Source organism: Lissotriton helveticus, chromosome 9 (genome assembly GCF_964261635.1).
Source record: "Lissotriton helveticus chromosome 9, aLisHel1.1, whole genome shotgun sequence".
In the NCBI taxonomy this organism is placed as follows: domain Eukaryota; kingdom Metazoa; phylum Chordata; class Amphibia; order Caudata; family Salamandridae; genus Lissotriton; species Lissotriton helveticus.
Genome location: NC_136070.1, coordinates 958537395 through 958555885, shown reverse-complemented (window position 1 = coordinate 958555885; position 18491 = coordinate 958537395). Strand labels below are relative to the sequence as shown.

The window sequence follows — 18491 nt, the reverse complement described above, 5'->3', positions numbered from 1 at the left end:
GCTTGTTTAGCTTGGTGCAGCTATATTGCCATCACCAAAAAGCCTTGTCTTTGCAATAGAGCTCTCTTCAAGTGTAAACAGGCAGCCCATTCAGTGCGACCCAGTAGTGTTCCCGTGCTTTACAACATTAAAATATACAACGGAGTTCCAGTGTATATTTTGTATCCATCCAAGACTGTGAGATACTTTCTAGGCGCTTGGGTTTTAGTGCTCTTGAAAGATGATGGATTGGGAGTATGGGGGGGGGGTCAAAGGGCTACACTCCTCAACACTAGCAAAGCTCTTCCTACTTTCTGTGTGTCACCAGTCATGCTCAGGTAGTTGATAGAGAGTTGTGCTGAGATAATGGCAAGGAGAGCCCTGGAAGGCACCCTACCTCCGCCCTACTATCCTCTGTAAAAGAGAGAGCAATGGAAGCCATTGTACCCTCCCAGTCCAGGAAAGAGCAGGCTATGTGAAAGTAGCAGAAGCCACCCTGTTCTATCAGCCCAGTGGGTGGTAGTGGCAGCCAGCAAACTCTTCCTGGCCATAGTGAAAGGGCTGCTAGTTCCCTGACCAGAAGAGGGCAGCCCAGGAGAGAGTAGTAGAAACGCTTCTACTCTTCCAGCCCAAGAAAGAGCTACTGAAGTCAATGTACTCTCCCTCTCTCGGGAGAGACCAATGGAAACCACCCTGCTCTGCCAACAAGAAGAGAGCAGCCCAAAATTCCAAAAAGAGGAGAGACAACTAAACTACTCTTTCAGCCATTGGAGGGTAGTGTAAGCCATCCTATGTATTCCCATCAAGGAGACAACGTGAAAGCCACCCTCCTCTAACCCACCCAGTAGAAAGTAGAGGACACCTCCCCACTCTCCCACCAAGGAGAAAGCATGGGCGCCTTCCTACACCCAGATTAGGAGAATTAGACACCAGCCTCCCCTCCCCTCCCAGGAACAAGAGAGAGTACTGGAAGCCACAATACTCTGCTCCACCCACAAGAAAACAGTCACAACCGTTCTACTCTCCTATCTATGTCTAGGAGATGTACCTGCCACTCAAGGGAGGGTCTGGAAGTTATCCTACACTCCCCATCCAGAGGAAAGCAGCAAACACTATTCTTCTCTTTCCGGTCATTGGACAGCATGGAAGTCACTCTACTTCCCCACTCAGGCGAGATGAGGGAAGCCATAGAAGATACCATACGGCATCAGCCAATGAGATAGTTGCTGAACCTATTGCACCCTGTCTCTAGGCCACAAATACCTGCAGCTATTGGCACAGACTAAAGACAATCTCAGGTAAGTGTGAGCCTCAGTCTGCGTGCGACCCCCCTGTGCATAATGGACAGATCCTGGCTGGCTGGCTTGTCTTGGGGCCCCGTGAACCTTTTGTTGACATCTCAGCAACGAGTGTTTAGCTCCTAGGTGGGTAATGATGGTATACCACTAATACTCTAATTCGGTTCCCTGGATATGCAAGTTAAAATCTGTCAGAATATCTTCTCCATATATGATGGTGTGCACGTCATGCACAAAAAAAAACAGAAAACTGATAAGCAGTAGAAACAGAGGCATTGCTGTTATCACTATCAGTGCAAAAGGTGCAGTGGTTGGTCCTGAAGCCTTTGCGGTAGCCTTTTGAGAAATCAAGCAAAACGCAACGGCTTGATAACTCTGGGCCATACTTATTAGTAAGATCAAAAAGTCTTAGCTACCGCGGGACCGAAAAATGAAAAACGTTTCTCAGAACAGCCTCAAACGGCTCAACTTTCCCCCGCAGATTCCCACAACAAGCTCTGAAAGCAGGGGGAGACTCCATTGCCGCGTGAAGCCTGCAGCTGTGCAGTCAATTTAATCCGAACGCGGCCGTTACAGTGCACGGCGCGAGCTCCCTCCGAGCAGCAGGGCGCGCGCGGCCCCCTGGCCCGCCTCAGACTGACATCACGGCGAGGGAGTCAGTCTAGGGGAGCTCGAGATCTCACAGGAGCACGAGCTGAGCCCAACGCGAAAGGTTTGAGTCACAGTGACGTTTTTTTGTCATTATTAATACGTTGGTGCTGACAAGTAACCGCAATGTTGTCTGTGATGGCGAAGGTGTCCTCCCAGCTGAAACGTGGCTGACGAGAATGACCATGTCATCGGGGTGAGATTCAGCCAGTCTCGGTTTTAAGTCTTAGGTCACAACCACAGCTGGTACTTGTAGGTTAGCTTGTTTTCCTCTTTGATTATAGGCCTAAAATTCGCAGGATGTCTAGTTGTTGTTAATTCACACCCATATTGTGCACTGTCTGTCATTAGTATAGCATCACAACCTTGTCACTAGTCAGGGCTGTGGCTTTCAAAACGTTTCCGTCGTAGATTGGGGTCGGTTTATGGAGAGGTGCGGTAAGCATGTTGAAGATGTCAGTTTTAATGAGTTGTGAGAATTTTTGTGGGTACCAGAGTGGTTACCTTGTTTCCCTGGGTGGGACATGTGCTCATTGCCTGGCGGATGTGTAGGCGTGGTAAGCAGATGATGACAGCAAGTATTTTTATGTTGTCAGTACAGAGTTCCAACTAATGTCTTCTGTAGGAGGCTGTGTTATTGTTTACTGTTGGGGCACATGTTGGTGCGACTTTACAACAGATGCCTTTACCATGTAAATGTGGGATACTTGTAAAGCGCACTGTTACTCTACCCGAGTGTCCTGGCGCTGTAGACCGCTGGGGAACCCGTCCTGGGTTTCCTTGTGAGATGGTCCCTTTCTGGGTATCTCCAGGGTGAAACCAGGCATCCCCGGCGTCTGTGGGGGGCCGTTGTAGAGATGAGGCAAGCTTAATGCCCAGAGTTACCGAGTGTGTTCCCTGGTTAGAGTAGGCACTGAGGCGAGAATTATCGAGCCCCTTGACCCTGGTCCAAGACCCTGCCGCGTCGGGAATTGAACCCTGGTCCCGGGCCGTTCTCTGCTTACAGGTCTGCCGCCTCTAACCAGTGAGCCACACCTCTCCACTATTTATGCCTTTAGCACACAGCTAAGTATAAATGAGGTATGTTAAACCTACCTCTCTCTCTGATTCTCGCTTTCTCTCCCTCTTTGTCTATATATCTGTATGTATAATTATATATATATATATATATAATTATATATATATATATATATATATATATATATATATATATATATATAGAGAGAGAGGTTTAACTTACCATATTAATACTTAGCTGTGGGGTAAAGGCATATATATATAGATATATATATCCAGACACCAAATTGCGGCGTGCTTTAGCCTCTTGGAGCGGTGGGCACTCGGCGGGGTCGCCAACCCCTTAAATAATACGATACTCCTGGTACATACTTTCCTTCTCCAAGGATGAAAAAGAAGCAGAGCCGAGGCCCAAATAGTGCTCAGTGCAATAGTTTAATGGCACACAAGAAAGAAAACACCCTACGCGTTTCGAAGTTCTTGCACTTCTTGCTCACGGGTGAGGTGGAATTCGCGGCCATTCTATTTAACCCTTTAGCTGCGGCGGCTATTCCGCCGCAGCGCTAAGGGGGAGGCGGAACCGCACTTCATGTGCAGATTGGAAGGGGTTTCCCACTTGGGCTTTATCTCATGAAGCGGGAATTACGGTGTTGAAACGTTTAAGCACACTGTTTAATAACAATATATGTTATGGTTCAATTAATAATTTGCAAACAGTTATTCAATTAGAACGGAGTCAGTGTTATTTGCCCACTTGGGCTTTATTTACAGACTCGATAATGATGCGGAAATATATGTGCCCATTATTTTGTTATTGGAATAACGTTTTGCTAAATGATAATGAATTTGGTTAAAAAACTTTAAGGTTTATTAATACAATTGCTCTGCATATATCAAACAAAAAACGTTATTGTTTCAAGTCGGACGAAAATTGCAACAATGTAACTTTTCTATTTTCATTGATCACGTGCACGTTGTAAAAACAGCATTGTATCTTTAAACAGAATGGCCGTGAATTCCACCTCACCCGTGAGCAAGAAGTGCAAGAACTTCGAAACGCGTAGGGTGTTTGCTTTCTTGTGTGCCATTAAACTATTGCACTGGGCACTATTTGGGCCTCGGCTCTGGTTCTTTTTCATCCTTGGAGAAGGATCGTCTGTACCAATATGCCAAGAGTCTACACCATTCGACCAGGACCAGCATTATGCCAGTGAGAGGCCCCCATCGCGCAATGGATTCCCATAATATGCCTGGAATACATTTTGTCAGGACAGCATTATGCCAGAAAAAAACCACCATCATACCATGAGTGTTCACAATATACCTGGAATTGCCAACTTCATGCCAGGGTCAGCATTAAGCCCAACGGGTACACCATCATAACATGAATATCCAAATTATTCAAAGAGTTATTGTCGAAGATTTTTCCTGACAGCCAGATCCTTAGGAATGGCAGGGCTAAAGTCAGTTATACTAGTGGTTATTCATTATAAGCCACTAAGAGCATCTTGGTGAAGCTACTCATAAATGAAAAAAGCTGAATTCAAGAATTGAACAGGAACATTTTGACCCATTTACAGATGTCGATATGGTCTCCAGTGGGCAAAATGGAGAGAGGTAAATTGTTTCACATACAACTCCCCATTACCAAGAACATCCGCGCTCCAAACCATTCGCTCTGGATTTTAGAGCCTGCTAGGAAAAAAATTCAGATAGACGAAAAGTCAAGTTAGTAAAAATTTGGAATTTCTGCACAAGAAAAGGATGTCCAAAAAACAGCCTGGCTGCCTTGTGACTGGCTCTGCCTCACCTGAGAGACTCAGGCTTGCGTTAAAAATTCATAATTTTCTATTATCCAGTGTGCTACTGCTGTAAATACCACAGTGAAATCTTCTAAGATACTATGAGCTTGATTCACAACGGTAAACGTACACCTCACTGTAACTTTACGATTTTTTGCAATTCACTAAAGAATTTTATGAGCAATATCTTTACAACTGTGGCTTCTTGGCACTCATGGCGGCGACTTGACACATAAAGGATAGGCAGTCGTAAAGATACTACTCGTAAAATTGCTTTGTGAATTGCAAAACAAATCATAAACTTACACAAAAGTGTAACATCACCTTTGTGAATGAGGCCCTATATATTTCCTTAGTGTTTACACCTATTTACTTGTCCCGAATTGGATTTGGCCCCCTTTTCCTGCGCAGGGCCCTATCAAAAACCTGTGAAAATGTCGTCACCCGAATATAATTTTCGAAAGCCCTCTAACATTTCAAAATCATATCTGTACTTGGTACAAAAACAAAAGAATGCTACTAAATGTAGCTGGTTGTCTACATGCATTTTTCAATCGACTAATTTAGAAATCTGTGTTTAATCTACAAGTCACAGGTTTGAATACTGGTGGGACCGACTCAATCAGCCTAGACACCATAGTCAAAAAAGTGTGTTTTTAGCAATATGTGTGGCCAACTCTGTAACAGTGAGTGGTTAGATATACGACAATTCATTGCTATTAATAAGAAAACTCAGGCAGAACACTGAAGTTTGTTCTAGGAGATCTCGTGTTCATTCTATGATTGAACATTGAGATCTCACACATGGACTTCTGGTTTAATAGATATGAGAAAATGTCATGTGACTCATCCTGCATAACTGTACATGACCTAGGAGGAGATGGTTTAAGAATTAGATATATATTTAAATGTTAGTTTGTGCACCTCTTATTTGCTGGCTCCTGAAAGTGGTTTATTGTTTCGGGGGTACAACATGGTTTTACCCAAGGATTGTGGTCTGCTGACTTCTCCTGATACAGCCCAACAGACCCTCTTCACCTTTTCTCTCGGTTTCCCTGTGTGCAAGTGCTCAGCAGCTGGATGTTAGATTTGGCTTGGCCTGAATGTGGGTAAGAGGTGAAATCATGTCAGGATTCAGAACTACAAGGTCAGCTCTCATCAGGGTCTCACTCTGTTTGGGGGAATCCACAAAAAACATTTATATCATGCAGCGTTGCTGAAAGGAAGCCCACAATGCCTTCCAGGCAACACATGCCAATGGTGCTCTGAAGGTGAAGCCTTGTTCTACTCAGTAGCAGAATACTTCCATTCAAGGGGGCTCATTTATGAGCCCGTGACATTCACTTTTACGCCGCTGGTGCGTTACTTTTTGTGACGCACCAGCAGCGTAAAAAATTTGCCTTGTTGCACTATATTTACAAAGTGACGCATCTAAGTAGATGCGTCACTTTGTAAACCCCTGCGCCACATTATACCTGCGCCAGGTATAATGTATGCAAGGGGGGCGTTTTGACGCAAGAAAGGGTCGTAGAAATGACGCCGTGAAATCTATGAGATTTCACTGCGCCACTTCTAGGACACAAATGCGTCAATTTCTTACGCCTGCCTCACAGCAAGCGTAAGACTGACGCAGGCCCTTTCACATGGGGCTTGCCCCATGTGAAAGGATACATTGCTGGAGTTGCGTCACTTTTGTGACACAATCCAGCAATGCGTCACTTTTGCACCATACATATATGTCAGAAATACTGACGTATCTGTACCTCCTTGCGCAATGATGCGTCATACTGTAAATATGACGCATCATTGGTGTCGCAAGGAGGGCGCAGTGAAAAGTGACGCATCGCTGTTTTCACGCAGCGATGCGTCACTTTTCATAAATGAGGCCCAAAATGTCTGGCCGGTGACTTTTGGTGTAAACATCTGGGCTCTCCAGGGCAAAAGAGAGGCCACGAAAATGCAGTCAGCCTGAGTGGCTGGTGCCCAATGTTTGATCCCTGCATTTGATTTGATTTTCAGTGGGCCACTGCCCAATCGTCGTGATCTGGAAATATAAACTGAATCCACTCTGGCAAATGTAAAGAGGTATGTGGAGCCGGAACTGCGTGCTAGGTGTCTTCTTTAGTCTGGAATCAAGCCTGAATCTCTGCCTGAATTACTGATGCTGTCTGCCACCACTGGATGGAAGCGCTGCCCAGATGAAGCTCCTCAGAAAGTCCAAAAAGTCCAGAGGAACTTCTCCTCAGTGCCTGGAAGCCATTCAGACACCTCTCAAGACAGAAAGGAATAGAAGAATAATCTTGCTGATGTGCTGTATATGCTCCCAGTGCCCTTTACAAAATGGTGACCCCTCCCCCCACTCTATGTTGTGAGCAAGTCCCATCAGCTTTGAGCCCTTGGTGTGGGAAGAGTCTCCCCAAGCTGCACTAACCTCCCTGACTGCTAATTGGCTGGGCACAGGCAGGTGCTGGAACGACATAGCCATTCACTTCTAGGTCCAGTTCCTCATGTTGGATTGAAAGTACCTTTTGCTTAACTTTGCTCTTCCAGCCGTGGAATCCTAAATTGCTTATTCAAGATTGACTCTAGTCCAAACTCCCACAATAGGGAAGAGGGTCTCTTTCAGAATCTAGGACTATCACTCTCATATGGCTCGCCACCTCAGGCCTGGAAATATCTCCTCCTAACGTGGTAGGTAACCCTGACCCTGAAAAGACATCACAAGGCCCACCTGAAACTCATCTACAATGCAATTATACAGCCTCAGTTATAAGTATGGAAGTTACAACCATTTTAATTGTTTAACACAACTTGTCTATCAAAAATGATATATTTTCCCAATGGAGAACCAAAAATGTAAAGCCATAATTAATAAATCCAGCGAGATTTGCCCAGTATCCTAAGTTGAACCCTGACCCCAACTGCAAGCTACCGGGATATCCTGTGACCCTGACATTTGGACAACGCCCAATTAGAAATTGGGTGAGAGGGCTTTTTTATTACTTTTATTGATTTAACTTAATTCAGATTTTGACTTCTTTCTCAAAATAACCGGATAAGGAGTTAAGACTTTGTTGAAAAGCTCTGTGGTGTAGTTGCTCCCCAAGAGAACCTTTGACTTTGAAACATTTGCTTCTCTCCATATTACACAAGGTGCACCCCCAAAACCTTGAATAATACAGATGTCCAGCACCCTGGATGGAAAAATTAATGGTGCTTCACTCTCAGTGCAACATTTGATCATTGTTTCTTATGAGAGGTTCTCCACTCACCCAAACCACAGAACAGCATTCTGAATCAGTCAGATTTCTGTTGTGTATCGCCTCTGCCTAGGAGAAATGTTGTAATATCTCTGGATTGATTAGAAACTTGTCATAACTATCATTCATCTAAATCTTTGCGGTGCACTGACTGTAAGATATTAGTGCTGTTTATTATTAGGATTATAAGACCTGTCATAGACAGATTAAATTCTTTCTCTTTCAGGTTTTTTAGTTGTCCTAACTTCTTCCTTTCTAACCTCCTTGTTAAGTGCCCCACAGAGGTAGAGCGGATTTGTATTTATTCACTATGTAATACCCTGCATCTCTACTCCAGGACCATACCTATATATTGACTACTCTTTATTCATACTGAAAGGGTCTGGAGGTTAGAAATTTTTGGTGTCTCTCAAATGTTGGAAGGCAGACTGTCTCAATAATTTCAAGAGGCTCTATATCTCTTTAACATGACAAAGGGTCGGGTGAATGTGCAAATAAATTTTAACTGTATTCATGTTGATATATCTACTAGGGGTGGGTGGAACTTGTGGAGTTTCACGCCACTGAATTTCCCGGAGGTAGATAAAAGCTCTGCGAGATTCCACAGAGTTACGCGAGCAAGCAGAATTCGGCATGCCACGCTGATTTATAGCACCAAGAGCTTGTTCCGCACTGTAAAATCAGCGCAAGCAGCATCAAGTAGATTTCCTCCTCGAGCTGCAACTTTCTCAGTGCGTATGGTTGTGATCTGCCGCGACCAGCCGCGTTGAGAAATCTTGCCAGGAGGTAATCAAATGCCCAACAATCGCATTAGAGGATGCACATTTTCGCTCACAGTCACCAACTTAGCGATGGCAAGCCGCACGCGAGAAAAAACTCTGCTTTGTGGCAGTTGGCGGATTCTTGCCGGAACTCTATGTTCCAAGTGGATCGCAGAGTGGGCAAAACTCTGCGAACTCCGCTGGCGGAACAGAATTATTCACCAATCCCTAATTTCCACCAACCCTCCCACTACAGTTTGGACACATTTTTTCTTTAGAAAGTAATCTGCTGTGCTGCCTCTCCTCTTTCATTCAGCGCAGCAGACTTTAATGCGGACTCTGTGTCAAGCATCCTCCCAACACCTTTTGTGTGTTTAATATAACGCCTTTAGTGGTCAGGAGTATGCCTTTTGCTCACTGTCACTGGAACCAAGCTGCACCCAACTGAAGAGCACCCATCTGTGTGAAACTGGTCTTAGGTTGCTTGTGTTCTGGTTCAGAGAGGTCCTGGCTTGGCAGTTTGGGCTTGACTGTTCCTGTTGGAGCTGGGTCAAGACTGATTTGCATATGGCTGTGTCAATTCAGAGGTAGTATGATCGGCAAAAGAACAGTGGGTTGAAATTCTATTACAAGCAATGTCCAGTGGTTAGACATATTGCAAGCATCTTCTAATTACCTTTTGTGTGTTCAGTGTCAGAGGAGCCCATCATTCAAAGGCTCGGGTGTTCAGCCTCCTCCAGGGAATTATCACAGCATGTCGAAGGGAGTACTTTCTTCTGACAAAAGACATCTAAGGGAGTTTTGCACAATTCTCTATATGTAATTTGGAAAAAGAGCCCCAATGTGTTCTTTTTGATCCCAAGTGTGGTATGCAAATAAATTGACTCAAAGGGGCATGGACATCCCTTCACTGCCTTCTGTTCCCCTCATAGAAACATTATGAAAGCTTTTCTACGCTTTCGTTCATTTGCCTCAGATAGTTGTGATTTATTATTATAAATATAACTCCTGAAATACAGAACAAAACCACACTGAATGAGCTACTGACATGTAACATGATATACAACTTGAGATCTATATTCTATTTTCTTGGCTACTCACTTTTAGGTCTGGTGTTAGCCACGATTTTTTGCTAAAGGTATATGCATAATATAGGTACGTATAGAGACTTTGAGCCCGCCTTCTTCATCCATTGGTCTATTATTGAGTTATTCACATTTTTTTTCTTCCCATGATAGCATACAGCCTGGGACAATGGATCAGCTCACATTAGCCATTCACTAACTTCACCATGAATAACGGTATTCTGTTTTTTTCAAAGGAGTGCATCCACACACACAATAGTTCCCTTCAGTGCCAGGGAATACTACAGCCGTGTGTGCCTTTTGAAACCAAAAATATAAGTTGCTGTTAGCTATATGTTTGAATTAACAATGGCCCAACAGCTTCCCCCACAAGAGCTTTGCCCAACAAAAAGACAAAATAAAACAAACATTGGCACAGCCGAAAGGCAGCAGCCAATTCCAGACCTATTGGTTTTACCAATGCCTTTATTATTTACATGCAACAAAGTGCACAACATATGAAATGTTATTTTGATGGGTTTGTGTGATATGGTAGTATGGCCCATTTTCTTTGGTGGTGGCTGCTCTATTGTAGTCTTAAAGAAAACAACACTGGGTGTGGGCTTCCCACAGTAAGACCAAGCCTCATGTAAGTAACTAAACAACCGGAAAGCCAATACTGTATCTTCTATTTAACTAAACTTGCCTACGCGCAAAGAATTAAACTAAGTGCGGGACAGTGAAACAAATCACAGATTTAATCTCTTTTATTTCAAGAATTTTTTGAAAAAATAGGTTGGTTCAAAACTTCACCAAGAACTTTTACAAATACGACACAATACAGGGAACAGTATTCATAAAAATGAAATTTTTCTTAAAACAAACATTAATATCACAAAAATTAGTGAAAATACATTCTTTCATACTAAGTTGATCAACATATGCAAGCATAACTTACTCTCTCATACACCTCATACATTCCAGACTCACTACATAGATGAAATGTCATAAACAGATTGAAAGGAAATCAGAAAATACAAAAATTGGGGAAACACCATAGAAACCAGCTTTTGACACTGTAAATCAGTTTCTTTTAGATAATCACACAAGAAGTAATTTATTCTTTGTAATCTTATGGTGTGGTAGAATGGTCTACGCGTTTCGAACCCTTAATAATTGGGTAGGGTTCTCATCAGGACCTCAAAAACTTGTATGAGAGCTCCACATGAACCAACCGGACGATGACCAGATGGTGAACGGGAGTGTTGTGGCCGAGGATTTTTGTTAGGAATTGTTTGGATTCTTCCTTCGAGGGGGACACTTGTCACACGCTCCTCGGTTCGGAAATCGATCACGGATTTGAGGCTTTAGTTTGCAGCGCCGGCCATGTCTCTGTGTTGTAGTCCGCGGGACACCGCGGACTACAACACAGAGACATGGCCGGCGCTGCAAACTAAAGCCTCAAATCCGTGGTCGATTTCCGAACCGAGGAGCGTGTGACAAGTGTCCCCCTCGAAGGAAGAATCCAAACAATTCCTAACAAAAATCCTCGGCCACAACACTCCCGTTCACCATCTGGTCATCGTCCGGTTGGTTCATGTGGAGCACTCATACAAGTTTTTGAGGTCCTGATGAGAACCCTACCCAATTATTAAGGGTTCGAAACGCGTAGACCATTCTACCACACCATAAGATTACAAAGAATAAATTACTTCTTGTGTGATTATCTAAAAGAAACTGATTTACTGTGTCAAAAGCTGGTTTCTATGGTGTTTCCCCAATTTTTGTATTTTCTGATTTCCTTTCAATCTGTTTATGACATTTCATCTATGTAGTGAGTCTGGAATGTATGAGGTGTATGAGAGAGTAAGTTATGCTTGCATATGTTGATCAACTTAGTATGAAAGAATGGATTTTCACTAATTTTTGTGATATTAATGTTTGTTTTAAGAAAAATGTCATTTTTATGAATACTGTTCCCTGTATTGTGTCGTATTTGTAAAAGTTCGTGGTGAAGTTTTGAACCAACCTATTTTTTCAAAAAATTCTTGAAATAAAAGAGATTAAATCTGTGATTGGTTTCACTGTCCCGCACTTAGTTTAATTCTTTGCGCGTAGGCAAGTTTAGTTAAATAGAAGATACAGTATTGGCTTTCCGGTTGTTTAGTTACTATTGTAGTCTTTCAGCATTCTAGGTCACTGTCACCATTTAGTCCTACATATGTGTTTGTGGCCATCCCGGATATTGTTTCTTCCTTCAGAGGTGTACTGACTTTCGATGTTGGTGTGGTTCTGGCTCTCCAATGTTGGAAGACATGTTGTCTCCCACTGAGCGTATGCTGTCCCCGCAGTTTTGTACCTACTCTGTCTCTTCAGTATTGAGCAGTATGCTTTAACTAATTTCAGATGTATCCTCTCCCTCTAGTTTTGGAGGTATGCTCTCTATGTGATGATGAAGATATGCCCTTTCTCTCCATTGTTGGAAGTTGTGCTGTCTCTCAATATGGGAGTTAAAAGTATCTCTTCAGTATTCCAAGATGTCACTCCAGTGCTAGAGATATAGTGCCTCTCAAGTTCTTCAAGGTACACTCTCTCTCAGCGCTGGTGTTGGAGGCATGCTATCTCTTCAGTATTGTGAGGTACATTGCCTCTGGGATTCTGAAGGCATGTTGTTTCTCCAGTGTTGGGAGAGATGCCTCTTTAGTTTTGGAAGAGGACTTTCCAGTGTTGGGAGGTATACTGTCGCTTAGAGTTGGTGCTATGCCTTTTCAAAGTGTTGGGGGTATAACTCTCTCCAAAGATGGAGTTATGCTATTTTTTTCAGTTTTTAGGGCTCGGCCTACATCCCACGAAGTGGGTGTGGCTTCAGAGTCCCTTTGAGAGGACTTCGAAAATCAAACCTACGAATTCCAGACAAGCTCGTGAATTTTGTTCGTTATTTATGGCAGCTGCATGGCAATTGGCCCTCGCATGGCTGTGTTTTTACAAGGCAGCACGCAATAGGCCATAGTCTGTAGAGTTGCTCCACTTCCTGCATATTCCGTGCGGACACGCGCAGCAGAAGGCTATAATTCATCAATTACCAGCTGTCAGGGGCCGCGGTAATTGAAGCCAGATGCTGGGCGCGCATTCAGCACTCTCCAGTTACTTTTTTTTTCAGCTGTGTGTGCGCGCATGCTGGCTCCCTGCCAAAGCTTGTTTTTTTTGCTAGGGGAGGGCGCTAATGGTCACTGCTGGAATGTTAATCGAAAGTTTACGGTAAAAAAAAAACACACGTGCAAAGTCGGGGCTACTCGCAGTTGCTGCTGACGGAAGATCAGCTGTTCGCGACAGTTTTACAAGTCTGACCCCAGAAGTGTCTTCGTTTGAATAAGTATGTTAGTGTTTTTGAGAGGTAGCCGGTGCCGGCAGTAATGGTGGTCGGGAAGCCGCCTGTTCCAAAAAGATCGCCAAAACATCCTAGTAAAGGGAACATTATATTGGGGGCGAGGGATGGTGGGGGTTGCATAGGCAGAGGGAAAAGCGGCACCGTCAGATGACTGCAACAGAAAGAGAGCAGCGGCACCGTTACAGAGTCACATGGTGCAAGCTGTCCAGGGGGCATGTTGAATCTGACGTGCTCCGGGGCGAAGTTTCACGTGGTGCAACAGATGCAGTGACTCCAGGACCGTGATTACAGCTATATTTTAGGAGTCAAGCAGCGGCTAGGGGGCATTTCCTTCTCTGCCCTCGGGCCCATGGCACACTGGCTCCGTTATTGGTCTGCTCGTCCTAGTCACTGGGTATCTGCGTGTGGCGGCGGGCCTGGAAAGGATCAGCTGCTTCTGCCATGGCCACCCTCCCACCCAATTCAATAACTGACAACACAGATTTGTAATACCTCCAGGTTCCGAGCTATGAGCACCAGGCTCCTCGCACCAAGAGTCGCAGGATCGTGGCCACCCCCAACCTCCTTGGAGACGCCCATTGCCGGCTCAGCACCGCCCACCTCCAACTGGCACCTCCCGCTCAACACGCGGAACCCTGGAGGAAGAGCAGCAGGTGAGGGGACTCCTCCGGGACTGGAGGATACTTACACAGTCTGACTTTACTACACGTGTCCAGAGAGCTGCAACAGGGGCGCGACCCTACACTCCCTGCTACGCGGCTGCTGTGCCCTCCGACCCGGGTCTTGAGCTGTACACACCTCCCCCTTGTATTCCACCCATCCCCTGCCCCCTCACTCCTCCACTTTCCCCTTTACCCTCTCACCTGAGAACTTTTGCACATGCTCTCTGCCCGGCGTCTTCTCGCCGCGCTCTGTCTCGCTCTCTTTTCTCTCTTCTGTGTTTCCTGCGCCTCACTTTCTCTCCCTCCTTCACTTTCTCTCGCCGGGATTCACCTGGCCTCCCCTTCTGCCCAGATCTCCTCCCGTGCCTGGGACCCAGGTGTTAATGATTCCTGTGGAGAAGTGTTGCCGTATGTGTGAGGTTGGGTTCCCTTGGCGTTGGGGCTCAGACCATCACGAGTCACATTCGCAGGCTTTGCCACCTCTCCTGTCGATTCTCCTAACTTGGCCCATTTGAACCCGGCACCAGGCGGCTAAAGGGGTCCCGGGAGGACTGAGGGACGAGCGGCTCTGGCACCTATTCAGCGCCCTCCCTGGGCGAGCTCCTGCTTCCCACACACATAGGACGAGTCCACATCAACGAACAGCATGCGCAGCACGGGGTGTTCACAGGAAAAGGAGGTGGGGCGGGGGGGGGCAGGGGGGGCGGGGGGGGGGGGGCTCCAAAGTAGTTTTTTTCAGATTAACATACTGTCTTCTGGGTGAGGGAACCCGCAAGAGTAGACAGGGAATACAAAATGCAGGGTGAGCAGTGTGTGTGTGCGTGTGTAGGGTGAGCAGAGTGTGCAGGGTGAGCAGTGTGTGAGTATGCAGGGTGAGCAGTGTGTGAGGATGCAGAGTGAACAGTATGTGGGTGTCCAGGGCCAGCAGTGTGTGAGTATGCAGGGTGAGCAGTGTGAGCAGTGTGTGAGGATGCAGAGTGAGCAGTATGAGGGTGTCCCGGGCCAGCAGTGTGTGAGTATGCAGGGTGAGCAGTGTGTGAGGATGCAGAGTGACCAGTATGTGGGTGTCCCGTGCCAGCAGTGTGTGAGTATGCAGGGTGAGCAGTGTGTGAGGATGCAGAGTGAGCAGTATGTGGGTGTCCAGGGCCAGCAGTGTGTGAGTATGCAGGGTGAGCAGTGTGTGAGGATGCAGAGTGAGCAGTATGTGGGTGTCCCGGGCCAGCAGTGTGTGAGTGAGTATGCAGGGTGAGCAGTGTGTGAGTGTGCAGGGTGGGCAGTGTGTGAGTATGCAGGGTGAGCAGTTTGTGTGTGCAGTGTGGGCAGTGTGTGAGTATGCAGGGTGAGCAGTGTGTGAGTGTGCAGGGTGAGCAGTGTGTGAGTGATCAGGGTGAGCAGTGTGTGAGTATGCAGGGTGATCAGTATGTGAGTATGCAGGGTGGTCAGTGTGTGAGTGTGCAGGGTGAGCAGTGTGTGAGTGGGCAGGGTGAGCAGTGTGTGAGTGGGCAGGGTGAGCAGTGTGTGAGTATGCAGGGTGAGCAGTGTGTGAGTATGCAGGGTGAGCAGTATGTGAGTATGCAGGGTGATCAGTATGTGAGTATGCAGGGCGATCAGTATGTGGGTGTCCAGGGCCAGCAGTGTGTGAGTGTGCAGGGTGTGTGAGTATGCAGGGTGAGCAGTATGTGGGTGTCCCGGGCCAGCAGTGTGTGAGTGAGTATGCAGGGCGAGCAGTGTGTGAGTGAGTATGCAGGGTGAGCAGTGTGTGAGTGTGCAGGGTGAGCAGTGTGTGAGTATGCAGGGTGAGCAGTGTGTGAGTGTGCAGGGTGAGCAGTGTGTGAGTATGCAGGGTGAGCAGTGTGTGAGTATGCAGGGTGATCAGTATGTGAGTATGCAGGGTGATCAGTATGTGGGTGTCCAGGGTCAGCAGTGTGTGAGTGTGTAGGGTCAGCAGAGTGTGAGTATGCAGGGTGATCAGTATGTGAGTACGCAGGATGATCAGTATGTGGATGTCCAGGGCCAGCAGTGTGTGAGTGTGCTGGGTGTGTGAGTATGCAGGTGAGCGTGAGCAGTATGTGGGTGTCCCGGGCCAGCAGTGTGTGAGTGAGTATGCAGGGTGAGCAGTGTGTGTGTGCAGGGTGAGCAGTGTGTGAGTATGCAGGGTGAGCAGTGTGTGAGTGTGCAGGGTGAGCAGTGTGTGAGTATGCAGGGTGAGCAGTGTGTGAGTATGCAGGGTGAGCAGTGTGTGAGTATGCAGGGTGATCAGTATGTGGGTGTCCAGGGCCAGCAGTGTGTGAGTGTGCAGGGTGAGCAGTGTGTGAGTATGCAGGGTGAGCAGAGTGTGAGTATGCAGGGTGAGCAGTGTTTGAGTATGCAGGGTAATCAGTATGTGAGTATGCAGGATGATCAGTATGTGGGTGTCCAGGGCCAGCAGTGTGTGGGTGTGCAGGGTGAGGAGTGTGTGAGTATGCAGGGTGATCAGTATGTGAGTATGCAGGGTGATCAGTATGTGGGTGTCCAGGCCAGCAGTGTGTGAGTGTGTAGGGTGAGCAGTGTGTGAGTATGCAGGGTGAGCAGAGTGTGAGTATGCAGGTTGAGCAGTGTTTGAGTATGCAGGGTAATCAGTATGTGAGTATGCAGGATGATCAGTATGTGGGTGTCCAGGGCCAGCAGTGTGTGAGTGTGCAGGCAGAGTGTGTGAGTATGCAGGGTGAGCAGTATGTGGGTGTTCCGGTCCAGCAGTGTGTGAGTGAGTATGCAGGGTGAGCAGTGTGTGAGTGTGCAGGGTGAGCAGTGTGTGAGTATGCAGAGTGAGCAGTGTGTGAGTGTGCAGGGTGAGCAGTGTGCGAATATGCAGGGTGAGCAGTATGTGCGTATGCAGGGTGAGCAGTATGTGGATGTCCAGGGCCAGCAGTGTGTGAGTGTGCAGGGTGAGCAGAGTGTGAGTATGCAGGGTGAGCAAAGTGTGAGTATGCAGGGTGAGCAGTGTGTGAGTATGCAGGGTGAGCGGTGTGTGAGTATGCAGGGTGAGCAGTGTGTGAGTGTGCAGGGTGAGCAGTGTGTGAGTATGCAGGGTGAGCAGTGTGTGAGTATGCAGGGTGATCAGTATGTGAGTATGCAGGGTGATCAGTATGTGGGTGTCCAGGGCCAGCAGTGTGTGAGTGTGCAGGGTGAGCACTGTGTGAGTATGCAGGGTGAGCAGAGTGTGAGTATGCAGGGTGAGCAGTGTTTGAGTATGCAGGGTGATCAGTATGTGAGTATGCAGGATGATCAGTATGTGGGTGTCCAGGGCCAGCAGTGTGTGAGTGTGTAGGGTGTGTGAGTATGCAGGGTGAGCAGTATGTGGGTGTTCCGGTCCAGCAGTGTGTGAGTGAGTATGCAGGGTGAGCAGTGTGTGCGTGTGCAGGGTGAGCAGTGTGTGAGTATGCAGGGTGAGCAGTGTGTGTGTGTGCAGGGTGAGCAGTGTGTGAATATGCAGGGTGAGCAGTGTGTGCGTATGCAGGGTGAGCAGTATGTGGATGTCCAGGGCCAGCAGTGTGTGAGTGTGCAGGGTGAGCAGAGTGTGAGTATGCAGGGTGAGCAAAGTGTGAGTATGCAGGGTGAGCAGTGTGTGAGTATGCAGGGTGAGCAGTGTGTGAGTATGCAGGGTGATCAGTATGTGAGTATGCAGGGTGAGCAGTGTGTGAGTATGGAGGGTGATCAGTATGTGAGTATGAAGGGTGATCAGTATGTGGGTGTCTAGGGCCAGCAGTGTGTGAGTGTGCAGGGTAAGCAGTGTGTGAGTATGCAGGGTGAGCAGTATGTGGATGTCCAGGGCCAGCAGTGTGTGAGTGTGAAGGGTGAGCAGAGTGTGAGTGTGCAGGTTGAACAGTGTGTGAGTATGCAGGGTGATCAGTATGTGGGTGTTCAGGGCCAGCAGTGTGTGAGTGTGTAGGGTGAGCAGTGTTTGAGTATGCAGGGTGATCAGTATGTGAGTATGCAGGGTGATCAGTATGTGGGTGTCCAGGGCCAGCAGTGTGTGAGTGTGCACGCTTTCTCCGGGCACAAACACAACCAGCCGTCAGTGCACGCTTTCACCAAGCACAAACACCACCAGCTGTCAGTGCACGCTTCCACCAGGCACACACCACCAGATGTCAATGCACGCTTTTCACCAGGCTCACACACCACCAGCCGTCAGTGCACGCTTTCACCAGGCACGCACCACCAGCTGTCAGTGCACGCTTCCACCAGGCACACACACCACCAGCCATCAGTACACACATCAATTGTTAATGCATCCACAATTAACTATTGTAGCAATCGCAGTATTGCAAACTTTACTTTTAAACATAATCATCTAAAGCGCAGCATGCCACCATTGCTACAATTCCAATCCAACCCACATAATTCCACTACACACCACATGCATACACATGGCGAAAAGACATTGCCATTTACAATGCCATTTGCTCCAACTCAAATAAATCCGAGACCTATTGCATTTCCAGTGCTTGTTATATATGCCACAATTTTAGGTGAGGTAAGTGGGAGATTTTTAAAACGATAATCGGAAGAAATTTGTATTTCCCTCGTTGACTTCAATTGGATCAGAGGCAAACAGGCGGATACAGCCAAA

The 18491-nt window shown here is 46.8% G+C and overlaps 1 protein-coding gene across 3 annotated transcripts in view; it reads left to right on the top strand.

Annotated features, from left to right (window-relative positions):
* The window catches only part of INKA1 (inka box actin regulator 1), a 38227-nt gene that overhangs the window by 5754 nt on the left and 13982 nt on the right, over positions 1–18491 (top strand). Inside the window, exon 1 of one of the 3 annotated variants that reach the window (XM_078661239.1) lies at positions 1983–2121. The exons of 1 other annotated variant lie outside the window; for it this stretch is intronic. The gene's annotated coding sequence lies outside the window, so the exon portion shown is untranslated. Of the gene's footprint in view, positions 1–1982; positions 2182–18491 lie in introns of those variants that run through there. One more of the 3 variants, XM_078661240.1, reaches the window with a different exon arrangement.